General features: G+C 49.9%; 1 protein-coding gene across 8 annotated transcripts in view; it reads left to right on the plus strand.

Annotated features, from left to right (window-relative positions):
• The first annotated feature begins 15,379 nt into the window (after positions 1–15,379).
• EPB41L1 (erythrocyte membrane protein band 4.1 like 1) overlaps positions 15,380–23,932 on the plus strand; it is a 72,118-nt gene continuing 63,565 nt past the window's right edge. For all 8 annotated transcript variants that reach the window (XM_082773560.1, XM_082773561.1, XM_082773562.1 and 5 more), the window contains exon 1: positions 15,380–15,413. The gene's annotated coding sequence lies outside the window, so the exon portion shown is untranslated. The remainder of the gene's footprint in view (positions 15,414–23,932) is intronic.

Raw genomic sequence — 23,932 nt, forward strand, 5'->3', positions numbered from 1 at the left:
GGAGGAAAACAGGAAGAAATGACGAGAGAGAATCTTCTAGGCTTGGGACATGACTTGGGGACAAGAATGTGATATGTAGTGTGAGAAGCAGAGTGCTCTTGAAATGCAAATATTTCTGAATATCCACAGTTCCCAGCCAGTGTGGTCCAGGGGGAGGATGTGGCTGTCCCTTTACAGGTCCCCAGCCTCAGCAGCACATTGGGTGCTGAGCTCTGCCTCACAGACTGAAATTCACAGGGCCTGGGAGGCTTGATGCTTACAACAGTGGAGTCAGCAGCGGGCAGGGGACCTTGGTGGCTGTAGCTCTGGAAGGATGCTGGAGACAGCACTTCCTGGGACTAACTGCAGTGAAGAGAAAGGATCCAGACTTCTAAGGAAACCGCCTTTCTTTGCTCTCAGAGTTTTGGGAAAATGTGCTTTGATTCAAGAACAAGGCTAATATTTACCTTTTTTCTCAGTCTCCAGCTATCAGCTCAGGCCAAAACTGGTGATAGGGAAACCAGGAAACCAAGGAAGAAAGGAGTGAGTAGAACACTGAGGCAGGAGCAAGAGAATGGGACATGAGGAGAGATGCAATGAAGAATAGTAAAGAATGAAAGCAGAATAAGAACTGAACATGGAGGCCACCAGTCATATTACTCAGCAGTCCTCTCAGCCAGCCTTTCATGGATTGTAGTGTTTTAAGTTTCTCCAAACCTAGAAAATTCCCACATCAAGAATTTTTAACTTATCACCAAGACTGTTAGATACAACCCAAACTAAGAGACATTACATGAGAACAAATGCTTAAATCCATGAAAATCACAAGCAAATACTACATTTTATTATTTCTATATCAACTCCAAGAGCTTCAGAGCTGATTGGAGATAGTAGTGGGAGAAGAATCAGCAGAAATCAAGAAGAACCTAGGAAGAAGGAAGATAAGAAGCTGAGCGTTGTGTAGGTACAAAACTCATAAGAAAATCAGATTCAGATTTATATAGGCGGAATCCCATGTCACCAGAGAAACACTGACTTGCCAGCACTCACATAACCTGAAATCTGATTTTGCACCACACTTACACTTTTTGTTTCAGTCTAGGAATAGCTTTCTGTTTCTTTCTAGCCTTAAAATATCAGTTTGTTTTTGTGATTTAATGCCTTCTGAGCGGAATCCGAAGCATTTAGCATTTTACTACACAGCAAGCTCCCTTTGCATTTCCTTATGCCTTTGGGAACATATGAAATTTGTTTTTGTACCATGGACTCATTTTGCCAGGTGGGGAATCATCACTGCTTGAAAGATATCCAGGCAGTCATCATCCTGAAGGTTAGAGAAACCTCTATGACAGGTACAGGAACTGGCTGCTGGGATGGGTTTTGTGGGGCTATAGGCTGCCGTTGGCTTTGCAGAGGCTCATCCTGGTACAAGTGGTGCATTCTGGAAAATCTGGTCACTCTTACAGGCACTGATCTATTGGACATGACTCTTTAAAAAGTTCAAACCAAGATGTCTCCACCTGAGCATCTGAGCTTTTCAGCAGGCAATCTTTTGTCCAGATTCTGCCATCTTTACCACTTCTCAACTTCTCAGCCCAGTTGATAGCGCAACCCCATAACAAAGATCTGTGGTGACATATATCCTATTCCAGATCCTATTGAGCCAGACACGATGGGTAGCAGACAATGCATCACCAGCCTGACCAGGTAGCCACATCCACCCAGGTGAGATTTGCAGTGTCAGCACAGGAACATGGCCTCTACATCCCAAGAGCTGGCAGCAAAGTGGGGAAGTGAAGGATGAGGGGTGGCAGCAAGTGGGTGAGTTTTGGGAGGCCTGACACACCTCCTAACATCTGTTGTTCCAGCCGTATTTGCAATGCCACCTCCCTCCAGATGGCTCAGCTACCCCAAAGCTGGTCCCTGCTCTCTGTGCCCTGAACATTACAGCTGCCTGCAGTGGGTCAGGAGGTGCCTGTGGAGGAAAGGACTCATTGGACATCCAGCCATGGAGCTAATTGCTTCCCCTCCTAACTCGCACGGCTGGGAAGCAGGCTGTGGCCATGCAGCTCAGGTGCACATCCAGCCTCGAGTACTCCAGAACTTCAGGGCTAAGACCTTAGGATGTCTGGGCCAGGCAGGACCCACGAGTAGTTTTCTGGCACAACCTCCTAGAGGACCTGCTGGGGACAGCGCCCTTTCCCAGTTCCCAGGGGAGATCTCCGCACTCCTTCTGTCAGTGGCTTCCCGGCTGTCTCACCAGCAAGCAGACACACATGGTAAGCAGCAAAGCTTTGTTCTTCTGAGGGCAGCAAGGAATGGGGTCCCCATTTTGCAGCCTGCAGGAGCCCAATTAATGGGTGATGCAGTAGGGTTTGCTGCTGCCCCATATTTCCCCCATTCATTTCCTGGGGAGCAGGAAATATGTCCAGCTCCATCGGAGCAGCCTCCCCATCATGTCCAGGTGCCAGAAGGCTTGTCCATAGGAGATCAACCCTCAGTGCTATATTGCCAGTGCCATGGGCAAAGCAGCCTTTGGTTGCCCACCTAATAAACAGCAAATCTGCCCTGGTGCCTCTCAACCTTCTTTGTCTCCAGTTGCTGGAGACCACCTGGGCAATGCCTCAGGGCATTTAGGGCTGAAACTGACAGGCAGACTGCAGCACTGTCAGGAATTCCTCCTGAGCATCATGCTTATTCCTTTGAAGCCTAAACCCATCTGCAGTGAGGGGGTGTAGAGCCTTAAGCACAAGCAGGAAGCACTGTCAAAAAACCCTCGTCAGTGTTGTTATGCTAGAGAAATCTTAAAAAAAAAAAAAAAAAAAAAAAAAAAAAAGCATCACCACCTGCAAAAAGAGCAGGGGCTATCACTGACAGCCTTGGAGCTCCCACACACAATGTCAGCACTACTAGCGACAGGCAGAGGGCTCATTTCTCAGGTCACTGCGCTCTGTACAACCAAGTCTCCAAGCCCTGGATCTAGCTGAACCCTTCTCAAGTGACATAGCAGCTCAGGATCTCCTCCACTGCCCCACCAGGAGCACTGCACTAGCTCCCTGGTTCTACATGCCTGAAAAAATCATGGAACAGATCCTCCTTGAAGCTATGTTAAGGCACATGGAACACAGGGGGGTGATTTGGGACAACCAACACGGCTTCACCACAGCTTCACACAGCAAAGAAGAGCTCTGTTCTGGGCTGTGGTAGGACCACCGTGCTCCTCCTCAGCTGATGCCACACCAGGCTGTGTCTCCTGTGCAGGGACTGATCCCTCCTTGGTGTGCCTGTGCAGGCCAGCTGTGACCATAGGGCTCTGGTGAGGCTGAGTGGTCCTGGCGGTCCTCTGAGCTCATAGGATGTCCCCAGCAGGGTAAAAGTCATCAGCTTGTGCATGTGGTGCAGAAAGGGCTTGGCTCCCTTAATAATATGGCTGGCCAGAGCTGGACACCCTACCTGCTGAAGGATGAATGAATATCCAAGGGCCGCGATGGACCTGTCCTGTGAGCAGAGATTTATTCCCTGTCTGAAAAGATGAGTGACAAGAAACAAGGGGTGGACACAAGAAAGCTGGACAAAAGCCTGGATCCCCAGGATGGGTGAGAAGGTGCTGTGGAGGCTGAACAGGACTGAAGGAGAGATCACAGTGCAGACTCCTGAGATCTGAGTGGGACAAACATAAATGCCAGGAGAAAGGGGACAAAATGGAATTGCTGAGAACATCACCTAGCCACTGAACATAACAGGGACTCGGTGGGACAACACAGGCTGGGTACATCAGTATAGAAGGCAGAACCCATTCAGGATGGGACAAGGGAGTAGGGCAACACTGTTATACATCAGAGATGTATATATAAAGATGAATATAAAGGTAAGTACAAGCGTGGAGAGATTAAATCAAACAGACTAAGACAGAAAATTAGTTCTGCCTAGATGTAATAAGACTAGAAGAAGAAAATCTGTGCACGAAAGTCCATGTCCACTTCTAAGTGAGATAATTAAGCAAATTCTAGATGATATGTGAGAAGGCTAAATAGTTCAACACCTTTTAAGCTTTAAATATTTACAGAAGGGTTAACTATGACCAGAGTACTTCTAGCAACAGGAGACTAGGAACAAAAACAGAACAACAAGTTTGGAAGATGTAGCATGGACAATTTGAAATTGACAAGGTATGATAAAATTTACCCTGGAGTACATAAGGAACTAGCCATAGTAATCTCTGACCATTAGCAATTATCTCAGGAAACAGATGGAGCATGTATGAGGTCCCTGAGGACAGCAAGAGGGCAAAACTTAGTACACTGCATTGAAAAGGGAGAAAAGGAAATTATACATTAGTTACTTTGGTGTCTGAAAAGATACAGAATGAAATTATTACACAATCGCTTGTCAAGCATCTCAAGGATAATATGTGACAAGGAACAGCCAACGAGCATTTGCTAATAATACAACATGTTAAACCAATCTAATTTCCATTATTGACAGGGGAGGTGGCACTGCTGATAACAGGCAACAGAAGATATATGTCTTGACTTTCATCGTGTTTTGGTGCTGTCCCATGGGATGTGCTCTGCAGAAAACTGAAGTGATGGAGTGCATTTGAAACATCTCTGAGCTGGATGTACAACTGGTTAAAAACTGCTGCAAGCAGGGACTGCTTAGATGCTCTCAGAGTGGGAAGACATGTTAAGTGAGGTCACTTTGTGGATACGTCCTGTTTGCTATTTTCATTTAGCCAAGAGGTTGATGGAATAGTGATTATGCTTATAAAATGCTGAAATAATAGAAAATAGCAAAGGGCTGCAACAGTTTAGAGGGACATGATCAGATTTTATTTTTTTTTATTTAAATCTTGATCACTCAGTAATTGCTTGCAATTTATAAAATGCAATTCAGTGAGAACAAGTGCAAAGCAGGAAAACTGGAATGCACAAATACCAAGCAGATACTCACTGACTGGAGAGCAATCTTGCTGCTGGGGAGTTTTTGTGAATCCCTGTAGATCAGGCTGAGCAGCCTGCTGCTGCTGTGAGTACATGAATGGTGGTGTAAGCTGGGTGTCCCTCCTAAAGCAGGGACACAACACTGTTCTGCTCTCCCTTGGGGCAAGCTCAGCCAGACGAGCATCATGCTGGATTTTGTGCTAGTCATTAAAAGGAGGAGTTAATATACATGAGAAAGTACACAGAAGATGCTACAAGATTAGTCAGAAGTTTGGAAAACATGAGATGCAAGAGGAACAAACTGACTCTGTCTAGCTCTGAAACCTGAGAACAATGAGCACCTGAGCAGGGGTATGACAACAGCCTTCTGAAATGCTAAAAATCAATTGAAGGAGATCATTTTTTTTCAGGTCTACCAATGATATTTTGTGTAGTAATTGGCTTGACTTGCCTACAGAGAGATTTAGGGAAGGTATTAAGATTGCAGGAAGGTTTTCCTTGGCCCATGTCATGAAGTGTCAAAGGCTGGCTGGGATCTAGCTGCTCCAGAACAGCATGCAGAGAGGAGCAGCTCCTTGTGGCCTCCTTTGCCCTCTGGGGCTCTCTGGCACCCACAGTGGTGCCGGCACATGTCCTCCAGCAGGCTTCCCCAGTGAAGTGGGACCAGGTGGGGCAGGTGGGGCTCTTGCTAAGAAGCTGCTCATCCTCCTGCAAAGGTCCTGTAGGGGACCATTACCCAGGGTTAAGGGGTAGAAGCAGTTTTGGTGAGCTGCACCAGTGAATGTGAAAGCCAGCTCCATAACTACATCTTCAGTTCTTCCCGTTCTGATCTGCTCCTCTGCCCCACTGCCCTCTCCCCTCCCCTAAGTCTGCCTCTGTTTTGCATCTTCTCCATCATCTTTCTGCTGCTGTACCCCTACTGCTCTCCACCTTTCCCATCCCTGCAGCTGCACTTCTCCTTTCTAGTTCTTCCTATTTATTCTTATTCCTTCTCACAGCAGCTATTTAATTCAGTAGCAAGACATTTCCATTTGAATTGCTTTCCTGACTCTATCCAGGACAGGAGCTGAGCCAGGGTGCTGCATCCTGTCCTAGCCTCATATTCATTAGTGTCACGTGGACAGTGCTGTCTGTCACCAACAAGCCCGCTCTGTATTCATGGCAGCATGCTCCCCATGCCCTCCTTTCTGCCTGGTTAGCATCAGCCAAGCATGGATTACAGAATGCATGGTGCTTGAGTCACTGTGTGGAGAGAGCCATGGCGAACCTTGCCTGGCGACAGGTTGACTGCTCCCCATTCTCATCCCAGAAAAAATAAGACGGCAGCCCTGCAGCCACTTGGAGGGGATCTGCTGGGTTTACAGGGTGCTTTTCTGAAGGTACAACACACACATACCTGTACTGCCTCTGTCTGTCAGTCCTTGTTGGCTAGCCTGAGAACCCCCCAGCCAAGTCAGGCACCAACTCATGCAGAGTCCATTGAACTGGGCCTGGAACTCGCCATGGAGGCTCTTCTGCCTCCCCTGGCAGTTTCTCCTGAAGGGGCTTCCCCTTCTCCTGGACGATGGAGATCCAGGAAATGCCATCCTGTAGGTTACTTCTCCCCAGATATGAGAGGCCCTGTTGTGAAAAGCCCAAGACCAGGACAGAGTTCTGTTCCCAAGCCCATGCCCCTTGAGGTCCCTTGGGCTGGAAGGCAGATTTTGTGTGGGAGCCTGTGGGCACATGGCTGCACACCCTCACCACCTCCTTCTCTTTTCTAAGACTCATTTGGTTGTTCCACTTCTCAGAGCTCTACCTCTCTCCTTTGTGACCTTGCAGTTCACCCAGGCTAATTAAGATTGATTATCCTCCCAGCACCAGGTGGACACATGGGCAAATAGTTTCCAGCCTCATGGGACATTTATTTCCTTCCCTATTAGGTGCTGGTTAATAGTTAACTTTCAGAAGTTTTCCTCCTGTCAAGCGGGAGCTTTTCAACATTTTTTTTAACCCCTTGGTTAAAGAAAACCCAAGAGCCAGTTGGTATGTGGTGAACTTCTCTCCATGCAGGGTGGAACTGCTGTTGAAGATGCCTCCACGCTGCTGCAGCAGGAAGCAGGCAATGACAACACTGCCAGGTCAGCATGAGCTGCAGGCAGCCACCTACAGGTGCCAGCAGCAGGATACAGGTGAGGGTCTGGGGAAGGTTTGATTTCACTTAGAGGATGTAGAAGACTGGTCTGATGGCAGGCTACAGGTGCAGCTGAGGATCTGGGGGAGGTGGGCACAGAAGCTACCTGGCTTTTTCCCACCAGAAAAAGAGCCTGCACCAGGCAGGACTATGGGCAAGAGGGGCTGGGACTCCATAGCCCTCTGTCACATAGGTGACTCAGGAAGGTGAGCACCCAGCAGTAAATGCACAATACATTCACAGTAGTTGGTGCTAAGGCATCAGGTGCTGGGAGCTCCCCAACAACTGTGACCTTCAGCTCTCTTCTAATGGCAGGAAAAGAAAAAAAAAAGAATGCACGGGTTACTGCTTATTCTATCTACTAGTTGTGCTGTTCCCCAGCAGTTTGTGTATTTCAAAGAAAAAGAGGGTCTGCTATTAACAGTTCAAAGGGGTAGAATATTTCACAACCTTGTTTTTGTCTTACTGATGGCCACTCACAAACCTTCAGCACATGGTGACCCTCATGCCACAGAGGTGAGTAATTGAGGTTGCTCCCTGGCAGACAGCAGCATGGCATAACGCCTTGTCACTTCACCCAAGGTGGGGAATAGCATTTTTTGACAGGTGTCTTAAAATATCACTGGATTTACGTTCTCTCTGCCACGATGGAAAAAGCAAACAGACATAGAGACTTTGCACTTGAATTGTTAAATTTTCATGGCAACTTAGCAAGGCTGATTGAAAGTCATTTTCCAGCTAATTTCAGTTCCTCTGCATTGCTCCTTAGCTACAGGGCCAGGGCTGCAAATGCGACAACAGGGAGCCGCTCAATTGCTGCTCAGAGTCTTGCTGTGGAATAAAGCTGACCTGGGAAACATTGTTATCAGCATTTGATAAGAGATCATAATACTAATTCTGGTCCTAAAATCTTTCCATAATAGAAATGATCGACTCATATTTATCCCAGCAATTACAGCTGCAAAGAGCTCACATGGTTAGAGGACAGCCACATTCTGCAGCTGAAAGAGATATTTACATGGATAATGTGAACCAGCTAATGTTAAACCAGCACCTAACTTTTAGAAATTGTCCTGCTACCCCATGGACAGGCTGTCCCCATATCTGCCTGACACATGGGTGTCTTGCCAGTCCCCTAAAACATCTGACTTTTGGCCTTGTAAGACCAAGGAGGCAGGACCTGGCCTTACTCCAATGCCAGCGTGGGTTTGGGCTTGAGGTCTGACATTTTCAGTGGTATTTTTGAGGATGTCTGCAAGGTGCTTTTACCAGAAAAGCACCTGACTAGTGTATCCAGCAGTGAGGACTGTCCGTCTGTGCCTTCATGGGGGTTCAGAGCAGGGGTGTGGGGTGAACCGCACAGCTCCAGGTAGGTTTTGGATCGGTTGGTCAGTGCTGGGGCTCAATTAAAGAAGTTCCCCCAGGGGCTTAGACCATTTGGGAGTAGCCATGTGCTCCAGAACAGGAGCAGTATGAGAAAGAGGCACTTGGAGAGAGCAACAAGCAGGGCCTTCCTAGTTGCGGGAGGCTGGAGAGGGCCATGGCTTCTGACACCATGGCACTGCCAGACTGCCAGATTGTTTGTGCTTTCCCTAAGATATGTGTTCTCCATGCCCTTGCCCTCTTAGAGATGGTCCACATGAGTGGTCCAACAGGGTCTGTCCTTGCTGAGGCCCTGGTGTGCTGGCTGTGGGACATGTGCAGTAGTGGGACATGGCAGGGGCTGACAAACAGCTCTGATGCGTGGTCCTTCTGCAGCCCCCTCATCTTTGGTCCTTCACTGAGTGTGAGCCATGAACGTGGGCTTTGAGCCTCACCTCCTCAGGAGGATGCATGCACATTTGCAGGCACCCACCTGCAGGACAGCAGTGTGCAGGGCACAGCTGCTTGCTGCCTGTCTGGCGGGAGAAGGCAAAACACAGTGACAGGCATATCTTCCAGGGCTCCTTGAAGTCAGCATGGAGAGCCTGGTATTGTTCAAAGGGAAAGTACCTTTTTAGTTGTCATCTTCTTGGCTGCCCACGTGTGCCTCCTGCACAGCTTCCCACTGGCTGTGGGCAGGACCTGGCAGCATGCACCCTGCCCGCCCTGTATGCCAGATTCAGGATGAAGAGGCTGAGGTGGTCCTTAGCTGAGATATTGCTGAAGCAGCCAGATCAAGGGTAGATTAATTTGAAATAAATCCCCTTCCTTCTCCCCCAAAATGGTTGGTATCTCCTCATGGGTGCTCTGCAGTGTGATTGTGTCTTTTGGGAAGATGTGTGAGACCTGTCTCATTCAGGGAGGGTTGGAGCACTCTCCAGCTACATTTGGAGCACCTGGGATCTGTTTCCATCCAGTGAACTGCCTCTGGGTGAATTTCTGGCATGTCTGTTGGCATATTTGGCAGGAGATGGGAAACATGAATCATGCATTCAAACCCATGAACACCTCGCCAACATCCAGACCTCCATCCAGACTGTTTAGGAAAAAATGCGGCTTCAGCAGAGGTTTTGCAAGCTGTTCATCACTCCCCACGTGCTGATCCCAGGTCTAGGGTCCTTTTTTACTCTTCCTGGCAAGTCCTTGCAGCATAGCTCCCACAGCAATGTCACTCAGCCCTGGCGGTTTTATATCATTACATTTTGGGGAAAAGTTTTCAAGGGCTCCTTTCATTTAGAAGACTTTCCTGGAAGATACTGTAAGTAACCATGGGTGTGCTAATTGCCTTGAAGGCACTGGAGGAACCTTCTGCTCCTTGTGACCCACGTCCCTGCAAGAACTCCCCTGCATCAGCAGGCAAGGGGGTTGTGCCCACCTCCCAGCCAACTTCAGCCCAAGCATGGAGCAGACACCTGGGAACCCCTGATAAAGTGTTTTTCTTTCTTCACCCATCCTGAAGACTTCGTGTATGAAGTTGAGTCCCAAATGCACCTTAAAATCACAAGCGTTCACTGACATTATGTTTAATGTTGAAAGAGGTTCAAAAAAGGGCTGTAAGCCCACTTGGGTCATAAGAACCTGCCTGGCAGTGGGAGTCTGAAGAACTTGTGTTGAGTTTCTTCAGAAGAATGCTCAGAAATGCAAGTGGGGGCTGTTAGGCATCATGGGGGGAAGGGGGAGGGGAAGGAGGGGGGAAGTCTGTGTGTGAGACAGCTCTTTAATCATGGATTTGACTCCATTCACCACGACGCTTTGGGCCCGGCTATCCAGCCAGTTTTTAGCCCAACAAAGCATACACCGGTCCAAGCCATGAGCAGCCAGTTTCTTGAGGAGAATGCTGTGGGAAACGGTGTCAAAAGCCTTACTGAAGTCAAGGTAGACCACATCCACAGCCTTTCCCTCATCCACCAAGCGTATCACTTTGTCACTAATGTGAGAGAAGAAGATGCTTTGTAAGCGGGTGCTGCCACATCAACTGAATCTTTCCTGCCTCAGAGCACTGATGTTGGCAGAATGGTGTTTGTGTTAAGGGAGTAAACACTAGCATGTTTGTGCTCCACAGTTTCTGCTTTGTTCTTCATCATTTTCTGCTTTTTCTCTCCTTGATGCCTAGGGTTTCTGCTGGGTGGGTCTCGGCTTGGCTCTCAGTGGGTAGTCTAGTGTCAGACTCATTTTGGTCAACCCCTGCCATTCTCAAGCTGGCAGTTAATTAAGCTGTCAGAACCATCCATTTAATCAGAATATGTCAGACACATGCCAGGGTCTCCCCTCAGGAGAACTGATAATTTCCTGGCAGCATCAGAATGGAAAGACACAGGATATCCCATCGTTCTGCTGATCTTATGACGTTCAGGGTAAATCCTCAGCCTCACTGGTCTCTTATCAGGATGGAACTGATGCTCTCCGGGGACTCATGACCCAGGACTGCATCTGGCTGGTCTTTGCTGAAAGCCCATCAAAGGAATGAGAGTCTTCCACAAGGCTCTTGCCAGCATGGGGAAGCACATGCAAAGAGGGCAAAGGCTGCAACTGGGAACAGAACCTGTCCAGCCCTTCCTCCTTCCCCTTACAGCCCATGGAAAAGAAGTAATCGGTTGTCAATGTTGTCACTCTTTTCACTGGTGTCTCCTAAGCCTATCACTGACTTACTTTGGACCCCATCTGTGCCGTGGGTCTGCTGAGATGGACACAGTGAAAGTGCTTTCCTGGTTACTTTGCAGTTTATAACTCGTGGCAAGAGGCAACCCACATCCTGCCCTGGTCCTCAGGTTCCCTGCCTAGAAAGTGGGCAAATATGCCTTCCTCCCTGCGCCCCAGAGATGCTGCAGTTCTTCCCACTGAAATCCTGTTACCCCTCCAAGCTGGAATGTGTTACAACTATTAGGCAGGTTATGAATCTCTTTTGATTAAATTTTAAAAATTTCCTGTCCCTTGTGTTCTTAGTTGTCAAGGACATGCATAACTACCCAAAGTTGTGCTCAACTATCTGAAGATCGGCAGGCCTTGACTACATTTTGCCACTAGATCTTGTTACTTGGGAAGCAGGATGAAGGCAGTGGGAGGGCTGCGTATCCCCAAAGACTCCAGGGCTCCAGACACATAAGGATACTACGTTTGATCTAAGTTATCTGGTGAAGAAGTCTCAGAGACTTCTTCAGGCTTTGGGTCCCACTCAAACAACCTGGAGGAAGATGGCACAGATGGCCCTGCATGAGTACCAAGAGCTGCATGTGTTTTCTTTGGATGGAAACATTGGCCTGAAGCTCCTGGAAGCTCACCAGTGGGTTCCCCACATCCAAAAGGCATGCAGGGCAGAAAGTGCCCAGGAGTGCAGTGCCAGGAGTCATGCTCCCTCTCCAGCAGGGCTGACTGCTTCTGCAAGCCCCCCTCAGCCCTCAGGCACGCTGTACCTCACAGCAGGCACAACTTTGCCAAGTGGGAAGGAGATGAGGAGCACATGGAGTATCTCACTGCTCCCAGCTGGCAGCTGGCTCCCTGAGAGCCACAAAGGGCCTTTTCATGGCCTGCATAAACAAGAGAGGCAAGAAAGGTTGTCACCGCAGAGCATTACTTCTAGCAGCAGCTCAGGCAAGGATTCTCAGAATAATCTCTTCCCAAAACCACATGCTCTTCTTTCCATGCTGCTGGGTTTTATGGATTAAAAGCTTTCGGTGTGCTCAGTTCCTCCACTGTCCCCCACAGCCCAAAAGCTGGTCACAGGCAGGGCTTGACAACTGCAAGGCAGATCTGGCAGGGAACCAGATCGTGCTTGTGTGTGCTTGTGCGTGTGCACGTGTATGCACATGGGGATGTGTTCACCTCCTGTTGCAAGTGGGCAGGAACATGATCACACTGACTTTTGCTACATCCTTGTATTTGCAGATCTGATGACGAACACTTTGCAATGATTATTAATAACCAGAGGTGTGCTTCCTTGACACTGTTATTGCAAGGACTAATTAATAGTTTGCTCTGTGCCTGGAAGGAGTGCTAACACTGCTTCCAACAGGGAAAGCGGTCATGATGAGACAGGAGTTAATAGAAACCATGTAACAGCAAGGAATGTAGAAATGCAGTCAAGGGTCACTACTGAAGTATGTCCTGACCTTTTTTGGTTTCCATCCATAAATCCAGGGCAGACTCACTGCAGATATTAGCTGTAATGGGAAAACTTGCCGGAAAAATTTAAAAAACTATAAAAATACAAGTTCTTGAGGAGATCTAGTAAGAGCCCAGTGACCAAATCTGTCTTACCATTGAAACATCAAACATCTGCAAGACCTTTCCTTTTATGCCAGTCCTCATTTATTTGTACTGGTATTAGTATTTTCTTATGTTGTTTTTTCAGGCTGATTCTGCCAGACAATGGGAGTGTGGCCAGGAGATCTCACTTCAGCTGCGAAAGCGTGGGTCCCAGGTGGTCCAAGCAGTGAGCAGTGCTTGCAGGCTCCTCCATCACCTCGCCACTACAGGAGGCTCAGGGATTTCCCTTGTGCACAGCTGAGCAACAAAGGTCTCCATGTCCAACATGGTGCAGGTGGACAGACAGTTCCCTAGGGCTGCTAGTGGGTCATGGATATTTAAATGGATATTTAAAAATATATATATATTAAATAATATATTTTAAAATTGATATTTAAAATAATTGGATATTTGAAACAACTTTTCTAATGAAAAGCTAACTTACTGAGAAATTTATTTGATTTTTCTGAAGAAACAACTGAGTAAGTATGGGCTGCTTTGAATTTCTGTGGGATTATTGTTGTTTCAGTTAAGCTCCCAAAAACCTTGTAAAGTTCTCACTTCCTCAGTGCTTTCTGGGAAACAAACAAGCAAACAAAAAACAACAACAAAAAAAACCTGTTCCCTTCCCACCACCCCATTTGTAATGTGTGGCCTGAGCAGGTATCTCTATTGTTCCCATCACTGAGCAGGAATATGATGAGGATGTACAAAAGCTTATTTGTCTGTTATTGAATAACCAGAAGAGGATCCATCATAAGATGGGGTGATCAATATTTAGCAAATTAAGCTCTTCCTCATTTCAGTGGGCAGAGGGCTGTATGGCCAAGAATGCACATAAATTATGTTTTCCATGTCTTCGGCACTGCTGAGGGCATTCGGTTTTAGCTGAAACTGTTATTTTAGCTTAAACTGAGGAGTTTTAACTTCCTAGTAAGTGGAAGACAGCTCAGGCTAGGCCATTTGTACCAATGCTAGAAGGGATTCCTCACTGGAGGAATTTGTTTTGCATGTTCCTGTTCTGGCTCCTTGGCTTCACAGAGGGAATACTGCCATGCTAGGTATTAGAAAACTATCAAGAATACCTTATGGATGTGGTCAACCACTGTTCGTTTTTGACCCCAATTCACTTTTAACATTTAAATTTCTTTTCAGAGGATGACAGAATCTGACCCATCAGACAGAAACTGTTATTTTTCCAATTGGATGAACCGAAAGATGAAAACAGGCAGTAATAGTCTTCAAGACTGTGCACAGATCTACAACAGTGCCTATTTTAGCAACACTATTGTTCAACCTTTATCCTGTAAAAGTTCCCTACAAAACCAGCACAGCACGACAGGCAAGTGATGCCCCTTGTGACTGCAGTGCAGCTGCTGCAGCAGCAAAGGGTGGCACCCATTCAGCAGCACCTGGTAGCACAGCACTGTGGTAGAGGCTTGAAGGCGAAAACTATGTCTGCAAGGGGAATCTGAGCAGTCAGATGAAATGACATTTATTTGTAAATGAAAGCCCTCCCTCAAGCTTGGCAAGCTTGGCCCTGACACAGTGCTTTTTTTTTTTTTTTTTTTCCTCCAAGAGGTTCCTTCTATTTACCCAACTTTCCAGCTGGGTTTCGCTGCGGCACAAAGAGGCAGGACCTGCCTGGGTTTGCACAGTGAGTCAACAGCTCAGCGGGGGATTAGAGCCCACAATCCTGCTGGCAGTGCTGCCTTGGCTCTAACCACTGGACCATGCAGCCTCGTTTTGTGACTGGTGCTCTCTGCTGCTGTGTGGCTTGTCAGGAAAAAGCCTCGATGTGGCTAATAAAGGGACACTTCATAAAGCAGTAGAAGAAGCCAGACTCGTTCCAGTTCCTTGTCCCGGTGAGGGTGCTGAGGGCTGGGTCAGACCAGTCAGACCTACATTTCCTGGGGTTGCTGGCAGAACAGGGAAATCCAGGGACACCACACAGTGCTTGGAGCCCTGCGTGCCCCAGCTGGAGCCCAGCACAGCACACGCTTGCTGGCCCTGGGCATCAGGACAAGAATAGCCAGGAAGGGGGAAGCCCAGCCACACGTTAACCTGTGCCTGACACACCACTTCTCTCCTCCACCCTCAGCATCTGCCGGGCAGAGAGGGCCGCTTCAGCTTTGTCCTCCACAAAGGTTTCGTGGATGGCTACAGCGGAGCCTGGTGCTGGGGGCGTGCACGCGTGGGTGGAGAGCAACCGCACCCCCCGGAGAGGGGCAGCCAGAAAATATCGAAGCCAGACAACCACACCGAGCTCAGCGACAGCCGGCTGGGGCGGCGGGGCTGGTGAGGCTGAGCCAGGCGGGGCTCACCGGGGACGAGCCTAGGAACAGCAGCAGCAGCAGCAGCAGCAGCAGCCCCCCCACCCTCACCCGTGCCAGCGGCTGCTCCGTGCGGGGCCGAGCCGAGCCGGGCCGAGGCAGGGGCGGCTCCCGGCAGGCGGGGCTGTGTCTGTGGGCGGGCAGGCGGCGCGGCTCGGGCTCGGGCTCGGGCTCGGGGCCGGTCCCTTCCCGCAGCGCCGCCCCGCGCTGCGCTCCCGCCGCACGGCGGGCAGGCGGCAGGCGGCGGCCGCTGCGGCGTGGGGCCGCGCCCCGGAGGAGGAGGAGGAGGAGGAGGAGGAGGAGGCGGCGGAGCGGGCCCAGGTGAGCGCCCGGGAGCGAGGAGCTGGGGATCGGGGTAGGGGCTGGGGCCGCGCTGCCCGCCCGGGGTGCGGGGAGGAGGCGGCGGCGGCGGCACGGGTCGGGTCCCGGCCCTGCAGCAGGGAGCCGCCCGGAGCTGCGGGTTGCTGTAAGAGCCGCGGGGCTTTGGTTTCGGGGAGGCGATTTACGGTTTGAGGGAGAATGCGCGGAGAGCCAGGAACAACTTGGAATGGGTCCGCGCATATTTCTGCGGTTATTTTTGGAGTATCGTCATATGGCAGGAGGTGGGCTCTGGAGGTATCCTTGAGCTCAGCATTTTCTCCATAGGCTGGTTACCCGGGAGATCGTCTTAGGGGATCCGTGTGGCCCTCTTCTCTGTCAGTGCTTTCTGTTGAAAATGCCGTTTCCATTGCTGCTTCTGCAGTGGTATTGTTTCCCTCCTGCACGCCCAGCCCTTCTCTCGCAGCGTGTTGTGGTAGGGACCCTTCTGTGGACAAACAAAGGTCTGGGTATGTGCAGCTGGATATTTGCAGCAATGCTGCAGGAGCAGGCGATGGAAAAGCCGCGTTTGATGTAGCTGTCGGTGGTGTGAGGTGACTCCTGATCTGCCACCCCCCGCTGAAATGCCCTGAGAGGTGTGGCTTTTCCAGCTACCTAGGGAGGCATCAGCCTCTGCCTGCACTTAGCTGTCATTTTCCCTCATATTCTCACACCGGGCTTGTTGAAAGTGGCTTTTGCATCCAAACGGCTTGAGGTGTGGGAAGCCTTTTGTTACCGAGGTCTGCTTCTGGCAGACCTCTGCTGCCTGGCAGCCCTCTGGCTCCTTTGCAGCCCTCTGTCCCTGCCTCTTGTCCTTTTGACTTGAGCTGCTACAGCTACGCAGGCTGTGGAACTGTCCTTGTGGCCTTCAGCAGTGTGCCCATGTTGTCTTCAAGCACATTTGGAGCTGAGGGAAGGCTGGATTTGGGTAGTGATCCTGACAAGTCAATTGCTCTTTAATTGTTTGTTTTTGGCATTTGGTTTGGCAGGCACGGAGCCTGTGCAAGTCTCCCCAGGGTGCTCAGAGCCATGCTCTCCATGAGGACCCCCAGCCTGGCAGGAGAGGCAGGGTGTGTTCTTTGAGCTGTGTCAGACCCTTGTTATTGTAGCATATGGCAGGTATACAATTACCCTCTTTCGTCCAAATCATTCCCTTCTTATGCAAGGGCAATCCCCAGATTTGGTGAATCATCAGCTTGTAGCCATCCCCTGGGGGCGTGAGCTGCCTCCCCTGCTTGCAGCCACTGCTGTGAGCAGAGCATTCACATCTCTTCACAATCATTGTGCCATGTTTATTTAGTTATGAAGCTGCTTTAACAGCAGCTTCAGATGGCGATGGAGTCATTAAACCAGACACTGCTGTAAATAGCAGAGCCCTGGTTGTGACCGCAGGGGTTCAGGGTGTCTTGGGAGGGTGTGATGCTGCTCTGGGTTAGCTGCAGAGCCTGCATGTTTGCACTGACGGTAGGCTGGCTCTGCATGAAGGTTTTTTCCCATCATTTTGGTTAAGCGTTGATGTTGTAGCTAGAACTATCCAGCATTTTTATTTTTACTGATTTTTGAGACATCAGCCTTTTCCAAAACTCTCAGGAGAGATGTTTTGTTTTGTACAAAGCTTCTAAAAAAAAAAAAAATGTCTGGGGTTATATTTCTGTGCAAAAAGCATGACTGTAGAAAAGAGCCTGCACTCCTGGTGCACAAGGTTTTGGTACCTTTCCTGTCTAGTGCAGGCAAAGAGCTTAGTGAGTCCTGTTTGCTGGGCCGCTGCCATCGTCACCACGACATATGACAGCCTTGCAGGGCAAGTGTCTTCTGGCATGCTGTTCATGGGAAGCCAGGAGAGGTGGCCAGGTTGGCTGAAGAAGGCAACCTTGGTGGAAATTTTTCAAAATCAATTTTCTTCCCCAAGGCAGCTGAGTTCCCTTTTAAGCTCTGGTTGATGACCTTGGTCCTGGTGAGGAGGTGAATCTCTCCTTGATTTACAGAATAACCTCTCCTGCTTTCTGCTTGCAGCACCAAGCCCTTGTCCTGTATATAACTGAAGTGTCTCTGTGTTGCCTACACTCCTTGCTCTAGCACTGCCGAAGAGTTTTGCATAACTAAAAGAGGGTTGCATGGACAGAAAGACAGGTCAGGTGCCTGGCTAATTTTGTTCCTAGAAAAATATTTCCTGAAGATAATTAGGATTTCTAAATTAGGAAGTTGTGGAGAATGGCCTGTTGGTTAAAGAACAGGAGGTGGGCTTGGCTGTTCCCAGGCTTGCTCTGGGTTTCCTGCCTGGTCTCACAGGCTTTGCTTGAGTGTCCTTTGCCTTAATTTTATTCAGCTATGAAATGATGACAATTCCCTGCTGCCTTGGGCACAGTGATATGCTGCCTGAGCGACAGCTGGGATGCTGATGGGGAAGCGTGCGTGAGGAGATGGGTTGAGCATGGGCTCAGGCTTGGTGGCAGATCTGTGTGGGTGTCTGGAAGGCCTGTGTTTAGCTATATAGTAGACTTTCATGTGGTGCCTGTCACTTGAAGGTCTGAGCCTATTCTGAAATCTGAAGCTCTGTTTTGAGCATAGATAAAAAAAACAACACAGAATGGCGGAGATTCCCAGGCCTGGTGGCTGGAAGCTCCTGCGCAGGAAGACTTGTACGGTTACAGATAAGTTACTCTCACACAGCATCTAAAAACGTGCTTGTGCTGAGGCTGTGACAGTGACGGCTGCGTGGCTTATTGTTCTCATTAGAGCAGTCAGGTGGCTGTGAGTCAGCAGGTTTGGGTTTGTCACAACCGTGGCGATTGTGCCAGAAGACCTGGGAGGTTCGGCAGCTATGAACAGTGTGGGCTCTTCCTCCACCTGGGCGGGTGGGGGTTTGAGCCTGGATTGGGGCTCACTGTTGGCTTGTGCTCTCCTCTGAGCATGGAAGAAGTTGTGGTGGTGGTGGGAGTCTGAGAGCTGTCTGCCTTGGTACCTCCTTCCTGGCTGGATGGATTTGCCTGCCTTGGTTCTCCCTGTTACTCAGGGTGGCAGCCTGCGAGCGAGCGGGTTTTCTCCTGCTCATCGCCTTGTCTGGATTACAGGAGATGGGAACAGTGGTGGGAAGAGACTGTCCTTGGTGGGGACGTGGCACAGTACTTCCTTGTGGTTCCAGACCCATCTTTCCTCTCAGCCCTTGAGTGGAAGCTTGTGGTTTGTCCAAGGCCTCAGTGAGCGTGAAAGGGAAGAGATTTGGGTGTCTGTGTCTGCTGCCGTGGAAGCAGCAGCTGCTTTCTGCAGCAGCTCTTCTGTCCCCATGGTGTGTCTTTGGTGCAAAGCAGGATGTTCAGCCCAGGCCTGTGGATGTCCCTCATCTGGGATGATAGTTGCTCCATCCACCCTTCCTTTCTCCAAGGAGGTGAACTGTTTGGGGGTATATAGGGGCATCCGAAACAGGAGGTGTTTTGGTTGAGCTTTTCTACAGCTGGGGCAGAAGCCAAGGTTTGTTTTCCTTGTGCTGGACAGGGGAATGTAGGACTATATGGAAAGGGAGGGTCATCTTAGAACTCTGTTTGGTGATTTGGTACAAATGCTTCATGTCTGTTTGTCTCAGTACACAGCTGAGGGTGCTTTGAATTGAAGCTGAGAATTATGTAGTGCCCTGCTTATAGTGTATGCATGTACATGTGCATAGTCATGCACACATCACAGGTTTACTGTCTGGGAGGGAGGGAGTAATGGACAGAGCCTGAAACACAGAAAATAATGGTCTGGAAGGGGAGGGAATTTCCTTCCATCTTATGCTGATGGTCCCCTCCATAGGGGGCAAACAAAACAAAACAAAAAACCTCCTCCAATGCTAGCTGTCCTGTGGGCTTGATGGTGTCTCAGGACGAGTCTGCCCTGTGTGGGAGCAGCTGGGTCTGGGCGAGGAGCATCCTGGCTGGGTCTGGTGTGATCACAGAGCGGAGAGGAGACTGGGCTGGCCCCATTGTGCTCAAACCACGAGACAAATGAGGTTGAAGCTGCAGATCTGCTGTTCCCAGCAGATCAGCAGTTTTATTTGTGTACTTGGCCTCTTTGTAGAGATGAAATGTGGTATCACTTTAATATCTGATCCATTTCCCTTTCAGAAGCCAGCTCTCTCCCCATCAGCTGTAATCAGACCCCATGGTAGTCTTGTTGGGCTTTGTTTTGCCTTATCTCTTCTGTTTCCCAGTCCAAAAGACTGATGCTCCTTTCCAGGGTATTGGAGACGTGGTCAAATCTGGCTCCAGGTGCTGTGCTAGTGTAAAATGCATCCCGCGTTTGAGCTGATGCTGAATGAGGATTTACAGTAGAATTTTTCTGCCAGGTTCCACCCACCTGACTCTTTCCTCTTCTGTTCCTACTAACCCACTGCCTTGGCCCTACTTACTGACTGGTGGCGGAGCAGAGATGTGTGCTGGTATACTTCATGGAGTATCAGATGAAGAGGAAAACACAGGGTGGAGTCATCTTTTGCACAAAGGAAATGCTGAAGTATCGTTTCTGACTTGGGTGGATTTTTAGGTGGCTGGGGAGAGGTTAAACAGGATCTTAACACATTCACAGCCCCCTTCCCACTTCATTTTCCTGTGAATCTGTTGCTGCCGTGGTATCCTTCAGAAGGTATTTTTAGCTTTGCTCCCCCGCTCCCTCTTTCTGCCCGTATCAGGCTTTTGAATGGAAACAGATTTCTATGGCAGAGCAGAATAAGCCATTTCACGAGGCATTTTGTTACGGGTAGAAGAGACGGGAATCTGAATGTTCATTTTAAATGACATATCCCCTTTGTAATCAGCAAATTGTGCTTGCTGTGGTGACTGCCAGCAGAAAGCTGTCCTGGCTCATCCGGAGGCAGCTAGGTGTGCACCCTGGCAGCCTGCTGCAGGGGTGATGGGCTGCAGGGGGGACGGGCAGCTCCTTCACACCCTTCCCTGGCCCTTCGGAGCCATCATCCAGGTGGCCCAACATGAAGGGCTGCAGCACTGGGAGCGGTCCTGCAGGTTTTCCTGTCTAATTATCCCGTTGGGGAACAGTACCCCTGCATACGAGAGAAGCAATTAAATGTTCTCGTTAGATGCACTATTGATCTGGCAGTGTCTGCTCCTGCTGAGCACAGTATGGCATGGCACCTGACAAAATGTTGAGTCTCATCTTTGCCAGTGACCAGAGGGAGGTGGCAAAAGTCACAAAGCGGGGGAGTGATGCTGTGCAAAGGTGCGAGGCACCCCTCGCCAGACAGTGAGGTCTACTGCTTTCCAAGGGAAGGTGGAATTTTTGCCAAAAACACAAACCCAACAGTGATGCTCACCTTTGGGTCAGGAAACTTCCAGCCTGAATTCTCAGTAGCATTGCCTTTCAGGAGAGTTTTATTACAACTCCTGATAGGTGATGTTGTTCTACCACTACTCTGCAGAAACAAAAATACCCTTTGAGGTCTGGTCTGGGCCAGAGTATATGCATGCCTACGTGAAGCAAGGACCATGACCTGTGCAAATTCATTGGGGCTCTTCCTTGGGGAACCAAAAAAAATGCTTTCTGATAGTATGGCATGAGTACATCCTTGCTGGTTACCTTGGTCTAGTGTGTAATACATCTGTAAGAAATACAGCTGACTTTAGGATGACTGTTGAAAGTAATAAAGGGGGTACAGGTAGAGAAAACACAGCTGCTCCTGCTGTGTTTTGGTGGCAATTTCCACTGTAGCTATAAGCCTGCCTGGCCATTTCCATGCTGTTGCTTTGAAGCTCAGTCCCACCACATGTGGGCAGGACAACCTGCAAGGCCAGCGTTACCCATGGTGGTGTTGTCCACGGTCATCTGCTGAGTGCTGGCTGGGCTGTGTGTGCTTAGGTCACTGGAGCTGATGTGATCGCAGTGTGGGGTGGAGCTGTGCACAGCTGGATCTCTACCCAGGTGTGCTTCATGTGCTTCACGTTCCACTAAGCTGCCCTGGGGCTGCCGTGCTGCTCTGCCCTACTCGTGGTCTCATTCTGATGAACAAGTGGAGGGGACAGTATGAATCCCCTCCCTTGCCCTCTGTTCACAGAATATCCCAAGTTGGAAGGGACCAAAAGATCATCTAGTCCAAGTCCTAGGTCCCTAGAGGACCACCCAAAAAATCAGACCATCTGTCTGAGAGTGTTATCCAAACGTTTCTTGAACTCAGCAGGCTTAGTGCCATGACCACCCCTGTCGCAGCTTCAAGCCGTTCCCTCTGGTCCTATCGCTGGTCACCAGAGAGGAGATCAGTGCCTGCTCCTCCGTTCCCTCTCTTGAGGAAGGACTGATGAACATTTTTGCAATGCTCTGGCCTAGATTTGAGCAAGCTGGGCATGCCATACGGCTTCCTCCTAACCCCCGCAAGGAGCTAAGCCTGCCAGCATTGCTGGCTGGGCTCTGCCCCTTGAAAGGACTGCAGCATTTGTCGGGCTGATTCAGCCTCCCGCCTGTGGTCAATGTCCCAGTGCCTGCTTTGACAGCCAGCACTCACGCTTGCCCTGTCAGGGTCAGGCTGGATAATTGCTGTGAGTTTGTGACAATGTGGGTCATCACGGGATGTTTCCAAGCCGGAGGCACTTGTCTGTGGCTGAAATGGCGTACGGCAGCCTTGTGCTGGGAGAGCTGCATGGCAGAGATCGCGATACAATCTAGCAGGCATTTTTGCTAGCGGGAGTGTTACAGGGAGTCAGAAGCTAGCAGGGATGGGGGAGGGTTTGCTCTCAGATGCCTGCCTTCTCAGAGCACTTCATTAATATGATATTAATTGATGCAGTAGCTCAGATCCCAGAGTGTCTCCCTGCTGAAATGCAGACAGCCCCGGTGAAACCCGCTTCAGCAGCAGCAGCAAACAGGAGGGACGGATGCTCCGTGGCTGATTGGGAGCACAGGGCTTTGTTTGGCAGCACACAGGTGCTGGTGCTAGAGCACACGCAGATGGGGGATGCTGGGTGCCTCTGCCCTGCCCTTGGTGTCTGCCCCCTCTGTCTTCCTGCTCTGGGGGAACGAGTTGCAGCCCCGGGGTGCCGGGCTGCTGACAGATGGGAGCTGGGCTCCTGCTCCTGGGTGGACCGACAGGCTGCTGCGTGCCTGCTTGCTCCCCTCCACATCTCGACTTGCCCTCGAGCTGGGACAGAGGATGCCGAGTGCATGAGTTTGGGACCAGCATGGGGACCCCCCAGGAATCCCTGGGCTTGGTAGAGTAGGAGCAGGGCTGTGGGGGGTTGTTGTCACACCAATGAGGAGAGTGGCTGGGAGTGATCCCTGCGGATCCCTGGGGTGTTGTGCAGCCGTCTCAGGGCTGGTCTTTGAGCCTGGTCAGCCTGGCCTGCTGGGCACCTGTGTGTCAGCTGCTGGCAGTGGAGCTGCAAGAGCTGGGCTGCTGGTGGGGCTTCTCCACCTGCGTCCTCAGCCGGGGCAGCACCTGCCTGAGAGAAGGAGGCAGAAGCAGGAAAGAAGTCTGCTGTGGGATCGAGGGGTGTGAAGAGTCAGGAAGGTGACGCTGCTCTTTCTTCCCTGGACTTTACCCCGTGCAGTGAAGGGACGCTGGCCAGGGCAGTGCTGGCAGCCGTGTCCCTTGGGATGGCCTGGGCAGTAAATTCTCCCAGCTCAAAGGTGATTTTGTTTCCCTGGAGGTGCATCAGGTCTGGTGGACAATGTAACGTCCTGTCCTTGTTCGCAATGATGTGGACTGGAGCCAGCTGTAATATCTGAACTAGCTGCTGAAGGCTGACAGTGTAAGTGCTTGGATGCTGCGTGTCACCTTGTGCTGCTTGGGGACTCTGTCCAAATGGAAGTGGAACAGTTTTTGTGCCCTGAGCAAGCTTTTGAGAAAGTTGCTGTGGATCTGTGTTGCTCCTGTGGAGCCAAAGCCTGCTCTTGGCACTTTCATACAGTGCAAGCTGCGTAGGGCTGCATGTGGCTGACTTTTGTTGACAGGGAGTGAAAGGGTTTTACTGCATCTGTGTGAAATGTGGAACAAGTGAGCTCTGAGTCCTTGATGCTGAGTGCTCAAAGGGCTTTTGGTTTGTTTTTGTTTGTTTGCTTATGATGTTTCTGAGGTGATTGAATTTTGCATAACCAAGTTATTCTGCCTTTGCATTTGTGCTTATGAGAGGATTGCCTGTGCATGTTGAACTTATATTTGAAAATTAACCTTTGTAAAAAAGGAGGAGGTGTCCTTGCTGTGCTGTTGGACGTTGCTAATTCCTTTATGTAACTGTAGAGACCACTGGACTGCAGCTCTTCTCTGTGCGTGCAAGGGTCTCCTTTATTTTTTCCTTGTTCCATTAGACATAGCTGTCATCCAACACATGGCTCTGAAAATGCTGTTGCAGGATCCGGTTCTTGGAGCGTTTCCTTTTAAAGCTGCTCATTTTACTACTGGTATGCCAAACCTGCCTGTCTCTCTGTGGATGGGTGAGCCAGACTGTTTCCCCATGTATCGTGCGTCATTGCCCAGGAGGACAGTCCTGCAGACCAGATGTTGCCCT

The sequence above is a fragment of the Aythya marila genome (assembly GCF_965140915.1).
Source record: "Aythya marila genome assembly, chromosome: 16".
Lineage (NCBI taxonomy): Eukaryota > Metazoa > Chordata > Aves > Anseriformes > Anatidae > Aythya > Aythya marila.